At 45.1% G+C, this 13,269-nt stretch overlaps 1 protein-coding gene across 2 annotated transcripts in view; it reads right to left on the bottom strand.

The window, feature by feature from the left end:
• Window positions 1-13,269, bottom strand: part of ST6GAL1 (ST6 beta-galactoside alpha-2,6-sialyltransferase 1) — a 113,947-nt gene that overhangs the window by 88,210 nt on the left and 12,468 nt on the right. The gene's annotated exons all lie outside the window — the stretch shown is intronic.

The following is a 13,269-nucleotide window of genomic DNA, read 5'->3' as shown; positions in this document are numbered from 1 at the left end:
CCCTTGCTCCTCCCACTCCCAGCCCTAGTTGCTTCAGAGACCCTTCCCGAAGGCCAGCCTCACCTGAAGGAGCCAGCCTCCTTCCCAGGGCTCAAACCGGCCATGTGTTCACACATACCTACCCCTTTGGGGGCTGGGCGATTTCAGAGTGAGTTGTCAATTAAGCAAAGCAAACTCTATTACAGTCACTTAATCCTTGTGCTACTTGCTATTATTGGTAAGACAAGCAAAAGTAATGTGTTGGGGTAAGACTTGTGAGACAACCGATTTCAATCAACAAATATATCAGACTTGCTCACAGTCTCTCCCTTTGACCTATAGTATATTGTTTATGATATTATAAATATGAATTTCACTTCTATTTTATTTAGGGAGCAAAACTGAACCTAAATTTTCAGCCCACATATTATTAGAGCTGTCTGGGTGGACAGCATTTGTTTTAAAAGTAATTGTTGTTTTTTCTAGTTCAATCTAGAAATTTTGGAAATTATAATTAAGTCAAAAGAAGGGAAATTTACTCATTCTTCTCCACCCAAAATAATCATAGCTAACACACCCTTCCTGGTTTTGTCGTATTTTCCGGGTTTTTTACAAAGACACATTAAAGTCAGGCATGGTTTAGTGCTGTGTAATCAGTAGACTTCTGCAGGATCACTTTAGTGACTACACAATATGGCCTTATGTAACTGTACAATAAATTGTGCCCTGCCCCCAAAGGCTGCACATTTAAGCCATCTCCAACTTTTTTGCTAATTGCAAATAGTGCTTAAAATTAAATTTTGGGGGGAAATCCATGGTTATTTCCTTAAGACACAGTCTTAGAAATCAGAGTTGCAGGCTTTTCAAGTCTTGCACACTCCCAACAGCCAGGACTATTGTACCATATAAACTCCTTGCATCAATGGAGACGTGCTGGTTCCCCTGATGCTCCTCTCCACCCCCTCACTCCTCCCCACCTACCTCCTCCCTCACTCACACCCTCACTCACCATGGATATCATTTCTAGTGGAAATCAAGTGAGAAGTCCAGGAGTCTGGGTATTCATTTTTCATGCTCACACCCAGCTCAGACCATGGATATCATTTCTAGTGGAAATCAAGTGAGAAGTCCAGGAGTCTGGGTATTCATTTTTCATGCTCACACCCAGCTCAGCCTAAGTCAAACATAAAGATCTATGATGCTAAAAATGTGTTCCCCTAATCAAGTGGGGGGGGGGGGCGCAGAGTGGGATGAGTAAGAATTCATAAGGAGGTAAAAAGGGAAACCCACTAAGCAACAGAATGGGAGTGGGAATCTATGAGGACAGTGTCCAGGAGAAAAAGATGCCGAGATGCTAAGCAGAAACAGGAATCATCCCATGAAAGGCAGACGCTGACAGGAACCTACATCAGACGAATCTGAAGCTGAAGTGAGCCATCCAAGGAGGTGGAAACGTCGAGGTCTCACAAGGATTCAGGGTGGAGTAGAGTGAACACTAAAGGCATCAGGCAAGATGGAGAAGTAAAAAGTCTCTGACTTGTGACACTTAGGCACTTCGCCAGAGTCCCGGTGGAGAAGTGGGCCAGACCAGGCAGAGCTCTTTACCTGCAGCAGCAGCCGAGCTGGTGGCCTCTGCAGGCCTGTGGCAGGAAGCTTTCCCCATCCACAGGAGCAGAGTGCTCCCAGAATGCCGGCTCCCTGGCTGCTAACTCACCTCCCTCCTTAACAGGAGAGGGGCTTCCAATCACCATCTTTTCTCTAGCCAGCCTATTGCATCTCTCCAGGCCAAACCTTCAGTGAGGGGTGGATGGATAGTTCCCCAAGTAATCTGCCTAAACAGACTTAATGGATTTCTGGGGTGTGATCCAGCAAAGACCCTAGGGCCCTAAGTCTCACACCCCTTCCTAACCGGCCACCCCCTTGCCACTCCATTCCGCGCACCCTGCACTCCAAACACAACGATCTGCTGACTAATGAGGAAATGCAGGGTTCCATTCCTGATTTCTAAATCCCTTGGAAGATGGCTTGCAGACCTCCAGTATTACCCCAGTAAGTAAGTCTTTCTACCTGCCTTCCCTGCTACCCCACCCGCTCACACTTGGCCCTTGCCTGATGGACAAAGGATGGAATTTTAATTTAAAAGCAACTAACTCACTCGTAAATAAGGAAGCTGGACCAATCGGACGCTTCCAAAGTTGTAACTGTGAAAAAGACGACAGGCAGCTAGCTAGCGGTGCACCCTAGAGCTTTGAGGAAAGGTAGTGGGGGCGCTGTGAGCCACAAATGCCATGCTCCAGGTCAAATGATGGGATAGTGGGGCTGCGCAGAAGGAGAGGAAGCTGGCCTCTAAAGAGAACAGGGCAGAGGCCCAGGAAGAGGCAGATAGGAAACTGCAGCCCCAGAGAGAGAGCAGATAGTTGGTGTCTTCCTAATGGCTATGAGGCTCGCCTGGCTCCTACTTGATTCCTGCAAGCACACCCTGGACCCTGCAATAGACCCCTGCAGAGCTCAGTTCAGACCACTCTGGGGTCCCCACTGGCTCAGGCTCCCTGAGGCCTTTCGGAGCTGTGAGAGCAGAGGTGCTCTCCCATGATCCAGTGTATGGCTTTGAGGTCAAGTTTTTATCACTGTGCCTACTCAAAGGCCTGTTTCTTTTTTTTTTAACTTCTTTCCAAAGCATGTGATTGGACATTTGACAGATGAGGCAACTGGATGGGACAGTCCCAGATGGCAAGTTTAACTTGCACTTTGCAGAAATGTAAGAAATAAATAGTAACAGAGCTGTAGAGTCTATAGATATTTCTATTATAAGATTTTTTTATGAAGTGATTCAAACTTAATATAACCTTTACTATTACCTAATTCCTCCTATCACCTAGCAGTGTTGCACTTTCAGCTGCTCATAGGGTCCCCTGGCAACCCCCTTGACCCTGAGCCACATGTACTCATGTGCTTCCATGCAGTTTTAATACGCACGCATTTAATTCATGACCCAGCTGTAATCTGCATGTCTTCTGCTCCCTGACCTCCCTCCAAACCCACAAGGGCCACTGACTTGATATTTGGATTTGATTTCACTACTTTTCTCCCAAGGGCTAACCAGTCAAAGTTTTACTCAACTCCTTCCTTGCGCTCAGGACCTGCTCTCTGCTTGCTCTCTTCCCGCCCTCACCCTGCCTGCACTGGCCCCTTGCCTGGCAGCCCTGGCAGCTTCTCAGCCAGTCCCCTTTCTCCTTCACCCTGTCAGACCCAGGAGCATCAGAAGATAAGATAAGCCCAGGGAAGACAGCCAGTAAACGAGAGCCTGCCTTGGCCTCATTAAGTCCCTCACGCCTCCAGCCATGTTTCCTTTGGGTGTAGAATGCGTGAGGCAATGACCACAGACCCGAGCCAGGATTTAGAGAGCCCACCAGAACTGAAGAAATTCATAAAGTGAGCCAAGAGCATATACCTAAGAATGTCGTGGCTCAGCATCCCCTGATGAAAGCATCCTCTGAGCAGGACCTTTATTACAGGGCTCGGTTTTGAGTCCGAGCAAGGCTAGCCTGCCAGAGAGACAGCGAGGGCTCAGGCTCTGAGCCTCCAGTTTAAACAAGCAATCACCAAAAGGCACACAGGAGCCTTGGGGTAAAAGATAACACTGTTTACCCTGGATCCATTAATGCACATTACCTGGGATATGAGCAATTGTTCCGACTGTTTTAATATGAAAGCTGTATCAGCTAAGGGCTGATATAGATCCTTGCATAGGGAACAGAGAACACTCCAGAATCTGGGTCTCTACAAATTTGCTGAACTCTGCAGTCATATCAGAAGACACAGCACCCAAATACAACAGGAACTTCTGCTAAAATAAGAGACTTCCTGGATTATTTCTGGCCGCGCCCCTTCCCAGAGCTCTCACTAGTTGTTGATGGTTCATCTCTGGGGCCAGACCCAACATTATGGGGCCCCTGGTCTAGACCAAGCGTTAACCAGTGTTCAAGTATTATGTGCCAGGCACTTTATGTACTAAATTATTCATTTACTCCTCACACAATCCTATGATTGTTTTCTCCATTTTCAGATGAGGATTCAGAGCTTAAGTAACTAGCCCAGGCACAAAGCTGGGAAGAGAGCAACCCAGAATTCCACACACCAGCCTGCCTCACAAAGCCCTTCGTCTCTCCAGTGTTAGTATTAGAGGTAGGCCAAGCTCTTTCAAAAAAAGAGCTGAAATTAAAGATGAGTTGAACACTGAATACAAAGGTTCTGACAAAAAGAGAAATGGTATAAGGGCTTATTTTCAGAGAACCAGAAAAGGGCAGCTCTTCTGGCCAATGTCATTAGCAAAATATCCAGAGGGTGCCCTGCTCATTTCTTAGACTCTATGGTTCACCAGTTCTCTATGGCAAACACTCAGTTTTGAGGTGCCAATCTGTATATAAGGGGAAACAAAGGCCCTTTCTTAGTCAAACCAATAAACATACATGATTTCAGGCCCTGCCCCACCCTTCTTACCCCTAATTTCCCTTGCCCAAAGACAACAACTTTCAACTCTTTTGTCTAATTCCAGTCATGTCAGTGTATCTAAATAGCGTGCTTACCTGGCTCTTTTTTTTTCTCAGTGTTAGATAGTATTCATTGACTTCCTGCCACAGGAAATGAGGATTTGTCTTTTATAGCCATCCCAGATGCTCCTTCAACTACCCACATTCTCCTGATATATACCATTCTTCATTAAGTCAACACTAGAAGTTACATTATTGTGACCAGATAAATGATTGGTCACAGATGAGTTATGTGGTGTGTTAACTCCTTCCATGTACATTTATTAGTTGTCATTTCTGGAGTCCATTATTGCCTGTTCTGTTTATTTGCTTAATTTTCTAGGTACTTATAGCTAATTCAGCCCTCAACTTTCCAACAGTTCTAGTTTTTGTTTTATTTTTTAATTTCCTGAATCCCTCCCTTCTGGAACCTTCCATTCCTCCTACTCCAACCTGAGCTGGTTGCTCTCTGGGCTTAAAGGAAGAATTCATTTCTTTTGTTCTAATTAACCCTCAGTTTTGAGGAATGTATCTAGAGTAGCTTCCTCTGCAAGAATGTATGGGAGGTAAAAGAACTGACCCTTCTCCTATCTGAGAATGCCGTTTTTTTCTACCCTCACATTTGATTAATAGTTTGTCTGGATATAAATTCTTAGTTGAAAATAAATTGCTCTCAGAACTTTAAAGGTATGGATTCATTGTCTTCTAGCTTCTGATGTTGCTGTAGAATCAGATTTCTATTCCTATATGTAGTCAGTTTGGGGTTTTGCTTTGTTTTTTTTTTTTCTTGTATCTACAAGTTTTTCTTCTGATGTGTTTGTTCCACAACGATATGCTTTGATGTGTGCCTTTTTTCATTCATAGCCCTGGGCACTCAAGTGTGCTTTTCAATCTAGAAGCCTATGTCCTTTAGTTCTCAGAAACTGTCTGGTATTATTTCTTTGATAATTCTCCCCCTCTATTGTTGCTGTTCCTCTTCTCTGTAAGTCCTACTATTCATGTGTTGAACTTAGAATGACGTTTCTTATATTTCATTTCCTAGCCACTTTTTTGTTTGTTTGATTTTCTACAAGATTTCCTTAACTTTACATTCCAAATCCTCTACTGGTTCATTTATTTCTGCTCTCATACTTTTAATTTCCAAATATTCTTTCTTATTCTCTGCATACTCCTTTTGTTGCACAGTCTTTATTTTATTAATGTGATATCTTTTCTTGTCTCTATGACCCTAGTTATCATTTTTGCAAAGTTTTCTTCTGCCCCCAACACTGTCTCTATTTCTTGTGAGTTTCTTTTTATGTTATTGTTGTTAGTCCCTTTGGTTTCTGTCTTTTATGTTTCAAACTCTTCTCAAATATCTGTCTTTTTAAATTTATAAGTAAGACACTAAAAAGCTGACGGGAGCTTCGTGTGTGGGCAGAGCTTCTGGACAGTTGGATTTTACCAGAGAGGGAATGAGAATAATCTGCCCATGTCATTTAAAGAACAACACTAAATACCAATATCTATAGGCCTTTTCCCTTGGTCTGCTAAGTTTATGCAGAAAGACTCCTCTCATCTCATGACTAGGGAAAGGGGATATAAACCCCTACCTTCTCAGCACTGAGGCAACCAACTAAAAAAGAAGGTTGGAGAAGGGGTGGTCTCACCATTCAGTATATGGACTTTTATTTATGCCCTGTTTTAGAATGGCATCTCACGCCTGCTCGTCCCAGCTTGGCCTGATGTGCCTGATCTTAATCAGATCATAAAATTGAGTTTGTTCCTGGAAAGATCCTTAAAAGAACTTTCAGTTATGAGGAAAAGAGAAAACTTTTTTTTGCAGGTAGAATTTTAAAGGCCAGATATTTAGGAAAGCATTAACACAGGTTCACAATCACTTATCAGGAACCTTTGGGACCCAGTAAGTATCAGAATTCAGCACACTTCACATTTTGTAAAAGTAGTGTGTTTCCTAAACTTTATATTACATAACACCCACAGCAGGGACAGAACAGCTTTTCATAATTATATGGATTAATATTTTTGCAGCAAAACAAATACTTATACTAAGTAGGTTAAATAAAGACTTATAAATAGTATCACATTAGTCCAAGTCAGGTTTTGCCACCAAACAGGCGAAGAATAAAACTTGGTTTTCTCAGTTTTAGACTTGGAAATGGCAGATGAGGGATTGTGTAAGCATTTCTGATGTGCCTCTACACCTCCAGTCACATTTGGGGCACTTTCACAGGGATTTTATCACTCTGTGGGGCTGTTTGCTTGCAATGAAATGTGCAAAAAATGAGGCAGGTTGAGCTGTGGGTGCTGGCAGGGAGGCCAGGCTCACCAGGGCAGAAGTATGATGGCATAATCGCTTGGAAGGCTTGAGACCGGTTCTATGGTAGTATGCTGTGCTACTTTGAAAAAGTTACTTAACCTCTCTGAGCCTCAATTTTCTCATCTATAAAGTGTGTTATTCCAACTAATTTTGAAGTGTTGTTGTAAGGATTTAGTTAAATTCAGCCAATAATTATGTATTGTGCCTATTATTCCTAAGGCACAGCTTTGGGTACTAGAGAAATAATTATGAACAAGAGATTAAATCTCTATCCTTATAACAACTTTCTAATAAGAAGAGAAGGAGAGTAAATAAGCCAGATGGCCATATATGTCATTGAAGAACAACAAAGCTGGATAAAAGGGAAAGAGAAAGCCAGGTAGGATATGGGAGAAGGCACCAGATTATTATATAAGGTGGTCAGAACAGCTTTTCTGATAAGATGATACTTAGATAGAAACCTGAAGGACAGAAGGAGAAAACAATGAGAAGATATGAAGGAAGGGTGTTCCAGCTGAAGGAACAGCAAGTGCAAAGGCTCTGAGGTTTAAACTGTGTCTTATATTTAAGGAGCAAGCTCAGTGAGGTGCGACAGAATGAAAAGGCAGAAATGAGTAGGAGATGAAGTCTGTGAGGGCCTGCAGGCCAGATCATGCAGAACCTTATAGACCCTTCTAAGAACTTTGGCTTTGAGTGAAGTGGGAAGCGTTTGTTGGATTTTGAGCAGAAAGGTGACATGATCCTACAACTTTTAAAATGATCGCTCTAGTTTCTGTTCTGAGAAGAGACCATAAGAGCAAGAATGTAAGCTATTTACGGCCCAGTTACGAAGCTCTTCTAAAAATTAAAAGCAAAGACTGATCTGTCTTGGACCAGTGTGAATTCTCTCTTGTCTCCTGGATCAAACAAGTAGTCAATTCTTGGCTTATTTTACAGCGGACATGGTTTGCTGACAGACAGGATGCAGCATGAGAGAATGGGAGTCAGGAGTGACTAGAGAGTTTTAAGCCCTAGAACTGGAAAGATGTAGTCGTTTACTGAGGTCGGATGGCTGTGCTGAGTGACAAGCAGCATCTGAGTCCTGGACTTGTCATCATTCAGATGTCTATGAGACACCTAGAGGAACTTGTAGGGTAGGCGATTAAATGTATGAGCATAGTGTTCAAGGGAAATCTCTGGGCTGGAGATATGAACTAAGGGTTGTCTGTATATGGATGGTAGGGGGTCACCAGACAGTGAGGAGACAGAGAAGGGGCCAAGTCCAAGGGCTGCTCCATGAGGCACTCCCCGTGAAGACGAGCCAACAAAAGAAACTCAAGAGAAGCCAGTGAGAGAAAAGGAAAACCAAAGCAAGTGATATTCCAGAAGTCAAGAGAAGAAACTTTTTTTCAAGGGGAATGAAATAGTCGACTGTATCAAATGCTGCACATAAATCAAGATAAGGGCTGAGATTTGACAATTGGATGTGACAATATCAAGGCCACTGGTGAACCTGACAAGGACCGTTTTTGTGGAGTGTGTGGAGTGATGGAGGAAAAGCACTGATTAGACTGGATGAGCAAAGAGGAACTGCAGGGAGCAAGTGCAGATGACTGACAGGGAGCGAGGAAATGAGGCAGTAGCTGGAGGGTAGGTGAAGATAGGAGAGACACGCATGTGCATATGCGTGCCGGTTTTGGTGGGAGAAGCAACAGCCACAGACAGATAGATGGAAAGAGAACGGAGCAGATGGGAATGGTCTGGTGGACAGAAAAACACTGGAAAAGAGAAGGGAGAATTGCTGGAGTCAGGTCCTTACTTAAGCCAAGGGAATGAGATGCAGTCAGTACACAAGAGGAGGGTGGTGGAGTTGGTCTTAAATAGGAGCAGAAACAGGTCATCATTCGTACTAAGAGGCAAAAAGTAGAATATGCGGGCATAGATTTGGTGTGGAAGTTCTCCTCTGACTGCCATTATTTTCTCAGTTAAGTGGGAAACAAGGTTCTTCTGACAGAATGAGGGTGGGAGAGGAGGTGTTGAAGGTTTGAGGAGAGAGGAAAAGGTGTGAAGCAGTCATCTAGATTAGAGAAGGCAGTGCTTCTCAAGCCGGCTGCCCTTGGGAATCGACTGCAGGGCTTGAAAAAGGGATACTGACGCCCAGATCCACTCCACCAAGACTGATGTCACTCGCCGTGGGTGATGATACTTTTTATCATCTCTCCCAGGTAATGCTGAAGGCAGCCAGAGTTGAAAACCACTGCACCAGGGAAATGAAGAAAGATGGCCTGACAGTATCAAAGCCCACTCAAGGATCATGGTCCCGAATTAGAGCGGGACTGGTCAGGCCAGTGGTATGCTCTTCCACAGTCACTTTCAGCTGCGTGGAGCAGGCGCACTGGACAGAAAGGGCAAGCTGGACTTAGCTGGGGTCAAAGGAGATACCTGAAAAGCACATAAAAGCATGCCTGGATGTGGGAAGAGTTCAGTAAGTGGAAGTTGCTATGCTTATTTTTATTAGCAGCTAAGTGACACATACCATCCTTGTTGCAAACATAATTTGGTTTTTATCTTGTCCATTATTCACCTAATCTGTGCATATCATTGGGTTTTGAAGTCACTTGTGAATAACCAAAATCACAAAGTATACCCTTGACTATCAAGGTCTCCTCTGGTTTCTTCTCTGTGACATTGAGCACTGCACATGGGGTCACTGGAATTCACAAATCACCCCTCCCACCCACACTCTCTGAGTCCCAATTCAATAACAACATTTCTGTGTCAAAGTCTTGTGAAACTCCCTCCAGTCCACACCACTGGAGCCTGCATTTGAGGGGTTCTACATTTGCAACTGCTGTCTGGTAATCTGTTCTACTCCCTGTGAGAAGGTCTCCCTTGATCCTAGCCCTGAGCTTGCAGGGATCTCTGTGTTGATAAAGTGTCACCTCAACACCCTCCCCAAACAAGGCTGGCTGGGGCCCTGTCCATGTCCACCCAACGGCTAGAAAAAGACTGCAGACTGTCCTGAGCCAAACGGTGTGGGTTTGCCCCCTGGGGAGCCCCTACTTTCAGCTCCTGCCCCCCATTATGGGTGGGTCTAACACCAAATCCCAGTTGTGAACCTCCTTCTATCTGGTGCTGCTGTTTTCCCCACTCCCCAGCAGGCTAACTGCCTGGCAAACTCCTCCTGCAGGGGTCTCACCTCTTCCCTGACCCCACCATGCCCCTGCCTCTTGTGCAGCTCCCATTCTGTGCCCCGGTCACACCTGCCCATCTCTCCTCCCACATGGAGGCTCTGCCAGGGGAAGCTGGATATCCTGTATCTTCATATCCACAATGCCTGGCAAAGTGTCTGGCCCATTACCCATTAGGTGGCCAAGAGCCGAGAATACCCAATACTAAGTGCTGTGACATTAAAAATGTCAACCACGTTTTAGTCACTAATCACATGCCAAAACTAGGTTAAAGTTACCTCATGTAGACATCAATGCTAAGAGACAGGAATGATTAACAGATGACAGAAGGGAAACTGAGGGCCAGAGATGCTAAGTTCCCATGTTCACACAGCTGAGAAGTGTCACATCTGAAATTAAAACCAAGTCTATCTGGCTGCAAAACAGGTTGATCTTTTTTCCATTATGATGAGGGCTTTCTGAGAAAGGTGACCCTCCAGATGGCAATGGAGAAGCCAGTGCCTGGCGTCCCAGCCCTCCAGTGGGAGTCGCCTGGACTGTCTGGGAGACAAGGAAGAACTCTCCAAGTGCAGAAGCATTTCCCTGGGAGGCACCTCTCACTCATCTCCTCCCTACCTGGTATGTCCTCTCCTCCAAATTTACAGAGCAGAATAAGATGTTCATTGTGTGGACCAAAAAAGGAACAGTCACAAGCCCTCCAGCAGAAAGCATCTTCTGGTGACTTACTCCTAACACTGTCATTAACCACCCCCAGCTCAGGCACTGGGCCAACAGCATACAATTGACAAAGGCAGTCCCTGCAGTCGGCTCAGATAAATGATGACTCAGCCTAACTGCTTCTGTCAGAGCTCCCTCCCTGCCTTTCTCCCTCTCTTACCTGGGACAAACTGCTCTGACCTTGTTCTCAAAAGGATAAAAGCAAGGTCCCAGACCTGACCCACCTGGGCTCAGCTCCATCAGTCAGCTGGAGAACATTCCCTATTTCATCTTGCCATTTGCTTCTCACTCCCAAGGCCAGAAGTGACAGGTAGAAAAGAACTGTCCAGTGGTGCAGGAGGGCCCGGCAGAGCCCAGGGTGTTCCACACCATGGGCTCCTGCAGCCTCCACTGTGCTCTCACACCTTGACCTTAGCTAGAAAGCACCTGCTCATGCTCACTGGTGGCTGAGCACCCTGGTCTCAGTGTGCAGACAGCGAGCTGCAGGGGAGGGGAGCTCACTCTTTCTCCTAAAGGCTGGGTGCTGCAATGGGCCCAGGAAGCCATTGTCTAACATAGTTAACTCCATATAACACCAGATACAGGGTAAGAGATAAAAGATTTCCTCGTTCCTTTGGATGCATTGAACTTGAGGGGCTCATCCTAAGCTGAGGCTGAGCTAAAAGGTGTGTTTAAGCATAGCACAGACCAGTCAGATGAGAAAGGAATGGATCTCTTCAGCAGCAAGGAGTAGCTTGGTTCTCTAAAACCACCCCATCACCACCACACACAACAGAGTTTTAGACCCCTAGGGGCAGGCCAGGCCGCCTCCCAGACCCTAGAACAATCCCAATCCTTCCTGAAGCACATGTGAGTCACCTCGGGGCACACTAGTTCAGGGCTGAGGTCTGGCCTCCGGCCCAACCTATTGCTGTCTCAGTGCCCAATTTCTCCAAGGCCCGGGCCTTCCCTTGTCCTCATCAGTACTCCTGGAGAGTAAAGACTGTGCCAGAGTTCCCTGACGACACTGCCACTCCTGTCCCTTCTCCAGACCACAAGCCTCTACCAGACAGACGGGGCAGAGGCCTGCTCACCAGCGGCCCTGCCTTCCTTCCTGCAGCCTGGCAGGTCCGCAACGCCCACCTCGGCTCTGTGTTGACAGCCATCCCAGCTCAGCTCTGGCTCAGACTTTCCCAGCAACCAGGAAGGCAGGTGGGAGCACTCTCTCACCCTGCCTCCTGCTCCACCTCCTCCCACACTAGCTCCCAGCTGGTTATCTGAGTCAGGAGAGCACAGCTTCTTACCTGTTGACCAAGTTGTTTGCTGCAAGCCTGCAGGGACCGTGTCCACAAGTGTGGGAGTTTTCACAGACACCTGTGGGTGCTCGGACAGATGTCTGAGTTCTCACACAGACAGTGGTGTGTCAGCAATAGCAAACCCTTCTGTGGGGCCCTTTCAGATGTTCACATCTTTTCACATCTAAGATCCAATTTGAGCATCAAAACAAAACTGAAAGTAGGCGGCTCCACAATTATCATCCCCTTTTAAAGGATTAAGAAAATTAGGGTTCAGAATAAGTAAGTTGGGGAATACATAGCTGCCAGATGCCAGATGACAGAGTCTGGACGACAATTTAGGCTTTTATATTTGCCTAAAAATTTACCTATACAATTTAAATGTATAATATATTTACATTTCATAAGTCTATATGTATGTAAATATATAAGATGTATTTATCTATGAAGTATTTACCTATAAAGTTTTTTTTATTGTTATTGTATTTTTATAACTTTATGGTTCACAAAAGTAGCTAATTCAGGTCTTCTGCTTCCCACAAATGAGAGCCCAGGAGAAAAAACCCAGGCTTGGAGTGCAGGCAGCTCAGGAAATTCAGCCATAGTCTCCTGCTCTGTGACTCTGGGCAGAGAAATCTCTATGTGTCAGCTTCAGCTTCCTCATCTGTACATGGGGATAATTACACCCATCCTACACAGCTGTTGGTCAGCCTAGAGATATCCATGTGCCCTACCGGGCATGCTGTGGGTGCTGAATGAACAGTAGCTAGTTTCCTCCATTCTCCAACCACCATCAGTTGTTCATGACTACCCAGAAGCACCACATACTTACACTCCTCCATCAAACTTGATCTCCTTTGTGAGAACTTCCCCATTGTCCTCCGGGCCCCAATACCCAATCCATCATCTGATTTATGAAGTGTCTTGTTCTGCCTAGAGTTTGGTGTTCACATAACTGACTTGCCAACTTCCCCATGAAAAGTTCATCTATTTGCATCTCCCACCCTGCTCTCCCCACCCTGGGCATTAGTATTTAACAATGCCTTTTATAATATCCTTAGTGGTTTTATTCACATAAGACCAGCTCATTATTTTTAAAAACATCAATCAACACACAAAATTATACATAGCTAAAAGTCACCCAAGATCTCTCGATTCGGAATAATAAAAAAAAGATTAATATCATTCTTCGCATGTCTCTCTATTTACATATGGATAGATGTATGGAGGATGGAAGGATACAAGAAAGAAGGACAGGCAGAATTGCTTAATCAAATGGC

This window comes from Manis pentadactyla, chromosome 1 (genome assembly GCF_030020395.1).
Source record: "Manis pentadactyla isolate mManPen7 chromosome 1, mManPen7.hap1, whole genome shotgun sequence".
Classification (NCBI taxonomy): Eukaryota; Metazoa; Chordata; class Mammalia; order Pholidota; family Manidae; genus Manis; species Manis pentadactyla.
Note: the sequence above shows the minus strand (reverse complement) of the source record. Positions and strands in the feature narration are given on the sequence as shown.